The sequence below is a fragment of the Myxocyprinus asiaticus genome, chromosome 19, assembly GCF_019703515.2.
Source record: "Myxocyprinus asiaticus isolate MX2 ecotype Aquarium Trade chromosome 19, UBuf_Myxa_2, whole genome shotgun sequence".
Taxonomy (NCBI): domain Eukaryota; kingdom Metazoa; phylum Chordata; class Actinopteri; order Cypriniformes; family Catostomidae; genus Myxocyprinus; species Myxocyprinus asiaticus.
The window spans coordinates 10,108,924-10,120,422 of record NC_059362.1 but is presented as its reverse complement, the minus strand read 5'-3'; positions in this window follow the sequence as shown (position 1 = coordinate 10,120,422).

Genomic DNA, 11,499 nt, shown 5'->3' with positions numbered 1-11,499 from the left:
ATACAGTGCTATCTTATGACATCAAAACACTTTTACTAAAGTGCATAAGACTTGTAAAGCGTTACATTTAATTGGCATTACATAACCAACTACATTTATAAGTTTATTCATGCACATTAAAGATGTGTGATAAAGTGTTTCACTTGCAACGTCAAGGATGATTCCAGCAGAGTGTGAAAATCAACACGTGAGTAAAAAGTATCATTGAAGCACCACAAAATGATGTGATTCCTTTAGTAATTTGGTTTTTCATCTCACATTTGCTTTTATGATACTATCGGTTAGGTTTAGGTTTGAAATTCGATAGAGCATTAACTTTTAAAACCTCAAGTGTTTTTCATCTCACGTTTGCTTTTTATGACACTATCAACTACGTTTAGGTTTAAAGCCTAGGTTAGGGAGGTAGGTAATTTGGCTAGCTTCTACTAAGTAACAGATGAATTTGCATTAAAATGCTATGTTTGATTGGACACACTGACTTTGATGTCATCAACAAAAGATATGGGAAGCGGTTTTTCATCCCTTTTAAAAGTTGATAAGCCTATTTATTTTCCTATCCAATCTATACATAATATCAAGTTTTGTTGCATTGTATTATTTGCATTTAGCACTGTTTTCCCCGGCTGTCTGTGACCCCATTCACAACAGACCTGCTGTCCATTTTTGGGTCACAACCAACCAGTTGAGAATCAGTGCTCAATACTATAGTATCTGCAGCCCTTCAGCTTCCTACAGGTTAGAAATGTTAACACTTGCCATTTCATGCCAAACACACACTCACACAGAAGAATCCCATTGACCTAGATTCAATCAGTAGAGAGAGACAATCTCATCCCTGTCTCTCTTTCTCTCTCTTGGTCTATCTCTCTCTCTCATCGACGGGGTGCTTCACAGCAGTCTGACCCACATTTCCATGGCAACCGCTCTACAATGCTCCAGCCTGCCGACAACAGAAAGAGAGAGTGAAGAGAGTGAAAGAGAGCAGCAGAGGGAGGGAAGAAGTGGTGTGGGTGGAGAGGTGGATGAGGGGGGCATTACCATGGTGACCTGTGGATTGGAGACTGCTGCACCCTCTGGTATTGTTGTTTCTCCTCCACCCTTCTTCTCACTCTCTCTTTATTTCTTTCTCTCTCACGCTTAGATGCCTCCTCCATTTTGTTATGGATAATGAAAGCCTTGGGTTGGAGAGCAAGAGGCTGCTTTGATCAGTGAAGAGGAGTGTAGAGACCATCTCTTGCTCTCTCACTGCTGAAAAAGACCAGCTTAAACCAGCCAAAGGTGGTTAGCTGGTCTTCCAGCCTAGCCAAGCTTGTTACTCGGGTCAGTTCTGCTAGTTTTAGATGGGTTTTTGGCAAAGTCCCTTAAGCAAGTCAGTCTACTCTGCGGTCATCTTTGGATCGCTCTCGGGCAGCTATTTTTCTATGTAAACAAGCAGCATACAAGTGCAGCTCCTATCTACTTGAATGAGGAAAGATTGAAATCTCCAAAACGGTTGGTCAAGATTACAATCAAAAAACATATCTGAAATCAGTAGTAAAATCTGACAACACTGGTACTATAAATTGTGCTTCTTCAGATTATGTAAAAAAAAAAAATGCACGTTCTCTAGTTGATTGACAGGCAATGTCTGTATCTAAGAGGTGATTGGCTCTTTTACCTGTAAGGCAGGATTTCCTTTCTACATCCATTAACCTTTGGGCCGTCTTTGTTAAATAGTCTCTGGTTTTGGGGTCTTATCAGCAGGTCAGGTTTGGAGAACTGTTACTGTGGAGAAAAACAGCTCGAACCAGCCTAAACTAGTTATCTCTTTAAGTTGGTCTAACTGGTCTTCCAGCCTCGCCAAGCTGGTTAGACTGGTCTGTTTTGCTAGTTTTAGAAGGTTTTTGGCACTTGTCCGCCGGTAAGGCTGGGAGACCACTATTGCTGTTGAGGAAAAAAAGCTTAAACCAGCCTAAGTAGGTTTTCTGATCTTAAGTCTTCCAGCCTGACCATGTTGATGTTAAGCTGATTTGGCTAGTGGCCAGCTGGTCTCCTAGCCTGACCAGCTGACTTGTGCAGAAAAACCTCTAAAACCAGCAAAACAGAACAAGTGTGGAGACCAGCTGAGACCAACAAACCTGCTTAGGCTGATTTGAGATTATTTTTTAACCAGGAAAACCATCTTCACCAAAACTAGGTTTTTAACCATCGAGATAAACTAGGCCATCTGAAGATTGCCCAAAACCCTCTATTTCCAACAATACAGACCATTCTGACTAGGCTGAGAGACCAGCCTGACCAGAAAACCAGCTTAGGTTGGTTTAAGATTATTTTTAGCAGGGAAACCAATTTCACCATGCTGGGAGACAAACTAGACCAGCTGAAAAGTGCCCAAAATCTTCTATAACCAACAAAACAGACCAGAATGATGAGGCTGAGCAAGTAAATCATCTTCGCCATGCTGGGGAGATGAGCTAGCTGACAATTATTCAAAACTTCTCTAAAACCAGCAAAGCAAACCAGCCTGACCAGAATGGGAGACCAGCTAGACCAGTTAGACCTGCTAAGACCAACAAACCACCTTAGCCTGGTTTAGGTTGTTTTTTTAGCAGAGCTCTCTCATCCATCTCTCCACAAGCCACCCAGATAACTCTTCCTGCACCTCCCCATTCCTGCCATATGCTCTCTTAGTTCAGTGCCAAACATACTCCACCCACCCCCTAGCCTCTCTCTCTCCCTCTCTCTCTCTCTATTGCCTCTTCTTTTCTCTTGAACCGTAGAATGAAAGAAAGCCAAACTGAGAGGGAGAGTCAGAGGGTCAGCTCAGAATCGTAGCTCTGCGACCTCCTGCGGTGAGGACATCAGCTGTCCAAATCCCCATTAACTTCTAAAAGCACAAACTTAAGCCAGAAGAACTGGATATAGATCAGCCAGAAAAGCTCATCATGATTGTATCAACAGCTCTATCTGTGAGCACTCTCATCACACTTTGAACGTTATATTATAGATGTGATCCAGTGTATTTTACTTACAGTATAATTTTTAAAGGTGAAGTATGTAATTTATGTGGCACTAGTGTCACCAACTTAATTCAAATAATTAAAATAATGATTGTTTTTAAACAAGTTTTCCAAGTTTGCCATTGGGCATTCAAACAGACAGCACCACCCCAAACCTATGCTGCTGGCTGAGCCAATGTTGCTGTGTCAGGCTGGTCAGGATGTTCTACCAACAGAGCCATGTTTTGAAAGCGCCACAGACAAAATGACAAACTACATATACATACAACTATATAATTTTTTTTTTTTTTTTTTTTTTTTTTTCAGGGAAAAATCATATACGGATTGAGCCAAACATGATCGACGCATAGATTTTTGAACATTACCCCAACTATGTATGTTTTATGTGCATGTTGTGTGCATGTTATATTAAAACCAAGGCAGTTTTCTTGCATTGTCAGTTTCTGGACTGGCATGTAAACCCTTAAAATATATTTTAAAATGAGCTGATTGCTATCAGCACTTTGCTATACATGTAAGCAATCCCACTGTCTTGTATTCAGTTAATCAAAACAGATTTCTCACATTTAATCACACTGGTACAGTATAATGTGGTACGATGATTGTTTCTGTACAACTTTGAGTGTTAAATAAGCTTTTTTACATAAAAGAACAAACATATATGTTAGAGCCATGGATGAACGGTCAGTGTAGGTGTTCTGATGTGCTCAAATTGAGCTCTGGTACCCATGAGGGTAAGGCCAATTCAAATCCAGCCTGAACATTTCCCCATCCCGTTCACCACACATACCCATCATTTCCAGCCCCTCTCTTTATTATGCCAAAATATAACTATAAATAAAAGACAAATAAACAAACAAAAATGAGAAATATTTTAAATGAATTTTGATGACTTTTCTAGTTAATTTTGATTACTTGATAAAGATTTTTGGTAACACTTTACATTATTGTTCCATTTGTTAAGGGGTTATAAAGGGGTTCATTAATGACTAAAAAATAATTTACAAATGAATCAGTGATTAAAAATCATGAATATGCGTTTATAACAAAATAAAGAAAAAGTGTGACTTTCATGCAATAGTTGCCAAATAGTGAGCCGTTTTACCTCATGTTATAAATGCTTAAAGACACATATTCAACATTAGTAAACTGTGAAAATGTTCCTTAATGTAAAGTGGACATGTACGAATAATTTATTAGGGAGTTGCATAAAGTTCATTATGGTTTAAAGGTCATTAAACCTTATTATATGATATACAGTATATATTTGACCTGCTCCATTTTTAGTCACACTGACCCAGAATCACATCTTAAGATTTTCGCATTGAAGTTAAAAGAAAGATTTCAGCTTTCTAATGATATAATACTATGCTTCTATTTCAAAACCTTGTTTTTGAGAAAATTGGCTCTAAGGATTCCATTCACACATCCACACGGAGATCGCGCATCCTCCGATACCGAAGCAGTTAAATTCTCTGAAATGAGTTGTATCCACTCCGCATCTGTTGTCACATCTCTGGCAGTGATGGCATCTAAAATTGTATCAATTTGCTTTTCTCTTCAGTTCATTTTATCAAGCAAAAAACTATGGATATTGGACAGCTTTTCAGAGGTAAATGTTTACAGTTAAGGGACGTTTATTGATATTATTGATGTCTAACCACGGTTAAAACAGTGATTCGCCGTTGCGACTTATGACTTATTTTGATGAAACATGTCACATCTGGAAAGAGATATAAAAAGATAAAATCAATAAAAGAAACTGTTTGCACATGACTGAGTGTTCATTAAGGAAGAAACTTCAAGTTGTGCGGTAGCTCTAATGATAGAGCATTGCACTTGCATGGTTTGCTTCAGCAATTGACCCTTCGCTAAGCCCCATCTTAAAAGTGTTTCTGACCAATCCTGTCTTAGCAACTGCTGCCAGCCACCATTTCTCTGACAAACATTTGCTATTTTCCAATGAAAGTCTATGGGAGTGATATGTTTTTGAGTAGTTTTAGTGGGATTTTACCAAAATGATAAAAATAAACAAATAAATAAATAAATAAAATGTAAAAAGCACTGTTGCCGGGTCACTTGTAATAGTGACACGAGGTATGCAGCGAGGATAGACGCAGTGTTTTTTTTTTCATTCTTCTTTTAAAATCTTTTAATAAATCTTGAGAAGAGCATGCTATGCATTATACTGTGTCATTCCACATTCCCAAATGAACATGTATAACATCAGCAAGGACACCTACATTTGCTCCCAGGTAAATTAAAGCTAATAACTTAAATGTAATTAATTTACATGTTGATTCAAGTCTTAGTAAAACCAATAGTAAATAAAGCATTCACAGTATCATAGTGAGTGTTCTATGAGACGTTATGAGCAGTTCTGTTCACTTACGCTAATGTTATCAGGTATGTAATCGCCATTAAATGACGCCTTTCTCTTTTTATGTGACTGTGATAATTGTTTGCCTCAATTCTGATTCACAGTCCCCACAGTTTTCAATCAAATTACTGTGTAATTGAACAGTTTCTTTTACAAAAAACATCAAATAAATATGCATTACAATGTCACTCTTTATTCCAGCTCACGTAAGAATATTATCAATTTTGTTTATGAGAATATTTTGCCAAAAGCTGTGCTGTTCACAGCAATGTCATTCCTATGATTTCATCCTCATTCTAGATTAATTCCTATGGGGAGTTCTGCGGAGCTTGTCAGAGTGAGCAAATATAACCAAGGGGGGCGGATCTTAGCGAAGGGTCAATTGCCTTTTTCATCTCACATTTGCTTTTAGGGTAGGGAGGTAGGTTTTGTTAATTGAATACCCGATAGAGCATTAACCTTAAAAATAGGGTGAGCAGACGTTCCGTATTTCCTGGGAAAGTCCCGTATTTCACTTCTTCTAGTGTCCCAACTTCTGAAAAAAATTGTTTTGTCCTGTATTTCCTCAAGTTAGTCAAGGATACAGCTTGTCAGAACCAATAAAATCACACCATATGATATTTTGAAGTACTCAATTAAACTATCCAATCACAATTCCCTATCAAATATGGTTAGTGAACTGAAGGGGTCAGTCAGTGAGGGAGAGCATGCAAATCAAGTTGCGGCTGGAGATATGCCAAAGAAGCACGTACATTTCAAGAGGATTTTCAAAAAGATTTTTTTTTTTTTGTTCTAAAAAATGAGTCACAAAAATGAGTTTCCCTAGTAAAGTGATGTGTGAGATTTTCAATTGCCCACGAAGGCCACACGACATCGCTCAAAATGCATGTGGATACTGATAAAAGTAAGTCTGCCACACCAAGTGTTTGAGATTTTTTGTGAGGCCAAGTTCATAATCTAATAATAATAAGTGCAAACAAGTGAAGGACTTTTTGCATATCATTCTGTTGTGCACGGTCATACTTTTCGGTCGGCTGACTGCACTGCTAAATTGATCAAGAAATTGTATGATCTAAAATTGTCTTCTGCCTGCACCAAATCTGAGGCTATAACATCTAGCATACTCACTCCTTTGTCAGAGAAAGAAGTTGAGTGGGCCCTAGTGAGAAGTGTCCCAGAGTGGAGAACAACTTCTACTTCAGAATCCCTGCTTTCAGTTTGATTGACAAAACCACACTCTTTGATGAGTGGGTTTGCACAAATAACATTGTCACATTTGTCACTGAGTGCAACATGAACAAGGCGGCCATGTCTGAGAGATAGACAGACATTTTTCCTGAGCTGAAAAGCAAGACAGTCAAATTCACAGTCTTAGCCAAGGAGTTTGTTTTATGCCTGCCTGCAGGGACGCCGTAAGGATTTTTGGGCCGCCTGACAACTTTGCACTCTGGGCCCCCTATTTTATTGCAACCTGTAAAACTTATTTTTTTTTTTTCCCATTAACATATTTGAATTTAGAAAGTTCATTAAAATAACAATGCATTTAAGAAACATAACTATACAAAGGATGAATATATGTATTAGAATGTGTGTGATGTCATTTATAGTGAGTTGGGACTGTGTTTCTAATGGAAATATTGGGTGTTTCTCAGTTCTAAGAACTCGTTCTCTTTCTTATGTGAATGTAAAAAACTAATATGTGAAAATCAGTCTTGACTACATAAATACAGTACCTTGAAAGAGCGAACTTGTAAGACATGAGGACATAAAACGCATCTATGCGAGTTTTGAGATGTGTGCACTATACAGATTCAACAACATCTTAATTATTTTCTTTTTTTGGAGGTGGGTGATGACGTCAAACAAGTCCACAAGAAAGTAAGAACGCAAAAAGAATGGACATTGAGAAACAGCCAGTGTTTTTTTATGTTTTAAATGTTGATTTAAGTCATTTTTGGAATATCTGAAGGCAAACAAAACTAGATTTGTCCCCTAAAAAGAGCATTCGAATAGAACAGATTTATAAAGGTGAAAAACTAAGTCCTTCCCCCTTTATAGTTTTAATATGAATCTGTAACATTTCTGTCAAATCATACCTGTTACTATAGTTGATGTTACTATAGTAATAGTACACACTTTGTTTTCACATCTTTTCCTTGTCAGTACTGTTTATAATGTCAGATCTGTATGGCCTTATGAGATATCTGAGATTCTCCATAGCCCTCAAAAGTAGAAAATGTAAGGTTTATTTCAGGTTTTATTTGGCCGGGCTGTTTAGCGGTCTGAACGATCCAGTCAAGCCTGGTGGTTTATGATGCGTCCAGTGCGAGGATGTGCGCTAGTCATGCTGTGCTGTACAAATGGGAAGCCCATTTTAGCACTAAAAAGGTGCTTTTGGGATAAACCACTGAAAGTCTTTTGGAGGGATCCCACACACTAAACAATTTTTTTTATTATCAAGTAAGAGCAGTCTTCATTTTACCAAACTATTGCGAAGTGGCCATTTATTATAATTTCATGCAGGAAAAGACTTCTGCTGGGCCCCATGTGTAGTATTTCCTGGGCCCTCAGAATCGCCCTAACCTACACTTCCCCTGCCTGCATGGAACATTTGCACCGTGGAGCATGTATTGTCATCAATTAATGCAGCATGGACACCAGAGAAATCTCAACTCAGTGTAACAGCCATGAAGGCAATGCTTTTCGTACATCTTAATACTGGACTAGACTGCTCTGCATTTTACAGTGATCTCCTGAAAGACAAGCGCAAGTTGAAAAAAACTGCTAGCAGCGAAAAGTACAAGGCAACAACAGTCACAGATGCTGATGCACCCTCTACTTTTCATTGACATTGTCATAAATATATAAATAAGCTGGGAGGGAGCTGTCTTGTTTTCCACACAGAGGAATCTGGTCACCCTACTTAAGAACCCCATCTGTTTGGGAAAATATCTAGCTCGCTTTTAGCGCCACTCAGTGGACATTTTATATTGGAACTGCCGTAATACGTGTAATGAACCACATAATTTCATTTTTCAAAAATGTCGTCACGTATTTTTTATGAGATTAAGCAGAAAGACCTGCACTGCAGCAGTCATGCTATTATTAACGGCACTAGATTAGTTAGAATTATATAATTTAAAGTGTGTCAAACGGATTAGCAAACCATGCAGATGAAACGCTTCACTGTTCTAATAAATCAAATATTAATTGCAGTATTCGTGTGGTGAGTGTAAGACACTGCTGTGGAGAGTTTGACACATGCCATCATAAAGGAATTGTTGATTGGTATTAATTTTATATTTGGAACTTGAAAGAACATTTGAATAACTGTCAGTCATATTGTGTGATGTCAGCGCACCATTAACACCACTTAAAGGGCAAGTGTTCTGTGATTCATGGGGATTCACTGTAAATAGAGCCGCTGCTACCCCTGCTTCTGTTACCCTTTTCTCTCTCCTGACAGCTGCATAAATGTTAGATGAGTCACCGGCTCACGGCAGGCAGGGAACGATGTAAATGATGGTGCCATTGAACTTTCTCACTCTCATTAACAGTGCTCTGAAAGGTCAAAACAACTGCATGCTCTCATTTAACTGCTACACCTCTGGAGTAACTTACAGTATTTTGTGTCTATGCTTGCTGTCAACTGATTAGAAATACAAAAACACCTGCATCTATGAAAATATTTCATGATCCGTCTTGGTTAGGATCACTAAAATATTTTGGAGAAATAATATCAGTGTGCAGATACCATTTTTTCCTTGTTTACCACATTGTGTTTTGCACATGTGCCCAACTGGGGTTGGATGTGCGTACCTCTTTTTTTTTTCCATAAATTACTTTGTGAATGTCAAGGTTTATAGTTTGAACAGCCCTGTGGATAAAATTACACACATGACATGGCGTAATTACTACTTTTTATCTAAATAATTTTGCTTACCTGCAAAATCTTTAACATGATTTGACATTTGGCTTAATGAAATCACTTAGTGTGTGGGATCCCTCCTAAAGATTAGTTAAATCAAAATTGGAGTTTTGTAGAATTTAATTCATATTTACTTTTGAGCCAATCAATATGCTAGAGTACTCCTAAAGGCACTTCAGTATGTTCAACCCTAACTTCCTGTTTAATTAGGGTTACATTCACTCAGCATACGAATATGGTTGTAAGTTCTGTTATAGTGTGCTAAATACGGTTCTGCTTACAGTTTATAAACAAAAGTGACAAACGTATTCTACAACCGAACTAATTCTGACCTGAAATTACATTGCAAAATGTATACATCCCATATTTTCGACTACGCCACCCCAGGAATTTCACCCAGGAAACTCTCAAAACAGGACACCAATTTTAACCAAAAAGGTCACACATTTTCGTTATACAGAAAGAGTGCAAGAGATGTGGAATTCTTTATTTGGTACAAAAAATAGACAATTAGAATCAAGGCACATTCAAATTCAATAAAGCAGTAAGACTAATAATTACACATGCAATATTGAAATAGAGTCACAGGTCTTCTGGTTACATATACACATACAAATACAGTACTTAGGGTGGCAGGACAGTTAACACATCACAACATACACACACATAGACACAGATATCACACACTATAGACAATTGCAGGGGTGAGGCTTAACAGCAGAGAGGCCAGCTAATGAACAACTTTCAACAATAACATTAACTTTTCACTTCATTTTAATATGCATCATTTTCACATTGAGAATAAATTGGTTCATCCAAAAGCTGAAAATTGTTGCTTTCAGAGGCTTTATATGGAGTTAGGATTAAAGTAAGGTGCATTTCAAACTGTTCTGAGACCAGTGAAGACAGAGAGCACACAGGAGGTTAAGTCATTCACTAAATAGGGAGCAAGGAAGCATCCTATGGCTTTCTATCCAACCAAAAGTTTAGTTTCAGGCTGCAGATGATGTTTGGACCATGGTAATCAGTACAAAGATTCAGAATTGTATAATGCTTCAGTTTATTTTAACATGGTTGGCAGTGATTGGATGATGCTAAACATAACTTTGAATAAGAATAATTTATTCAGCTTTACAGAAAATCATCTGTAATGTCTGTAACATCTCAAAAACATGAATAACAAACAATCCTGGAAACATAAATTGACTTTCTATAGCTTAGTGTTAGGTACAATTTTACAACGTAGCACCGCTGTCCACATATGTGCACACAGCAGTCACGCTGGGGTCTCAGAAGGTTAAGACTTGAAAGTGGCATTCCCGTTGACACGGGTTGCGGCTTTCTCTTCACCCACTGTATACAGCAGGTCGGTCAGTAAGCGGCTTTTTCCACAGCAAAAACCCTGGAATAAACCATTTTCTAAAGTGCATGTAAACCGGGTTAATGAGGTTAAATATAAGTGACAAGCACAGAACTTGGTGAAAGGGACACCACCAATGAAGGGGGTAGAGGTAAAAACTAGCCTCCCTGCCTTGGGCCACATCTCATGTAATTAAATAAAAGAAAATTAATTAAAAGGCGACAAACTAATTGGCACAAAATACAAACAAGCCCTTGCCATAGAAACAAAATCTAGGACATAAGGCAACTAGGGCATAAATTCAGACATATACAAGAATATAATTCAACAAATTTAGCAAATCAACAGCAAATTGAGAGGTTAAGGTCAGTAGTACACAGGCCACAGAATCTACAAATTTGATAAAATACCAATAATAACCAACCCAAGAAAGGGGATTTAAAATTGAAAACACAGGCAATAAGAACAACAACAAAAAAGAAAAAAGCAAACATGGGGTGCGTTTCCCAAAACCAACATTAGCCAACTATGATCGTATGTTCCATCATTAGCAACATAGTTCAATGATTTGGTGTTTTCCGAAACCATAGTTCCAACGAAAATTTGCAAACAGCATCGCAAAGCTGTGTAGTTGGAACTACAGTTCTCCACCTATGGTTAGAAGCATAGTTCCTTGTTAGTTTGCTGTGTGGACATCATTTCACTTTGCTAAGGCTTCTATATCTTTCATTCCATATATATCTTTCATTCTTTCAACACTTTGACCATGTTTACATGCATTAAAGAAAACAGCTTATTCCGGGGTTTTGCAAAAAACGGTGTTCAAAAACGT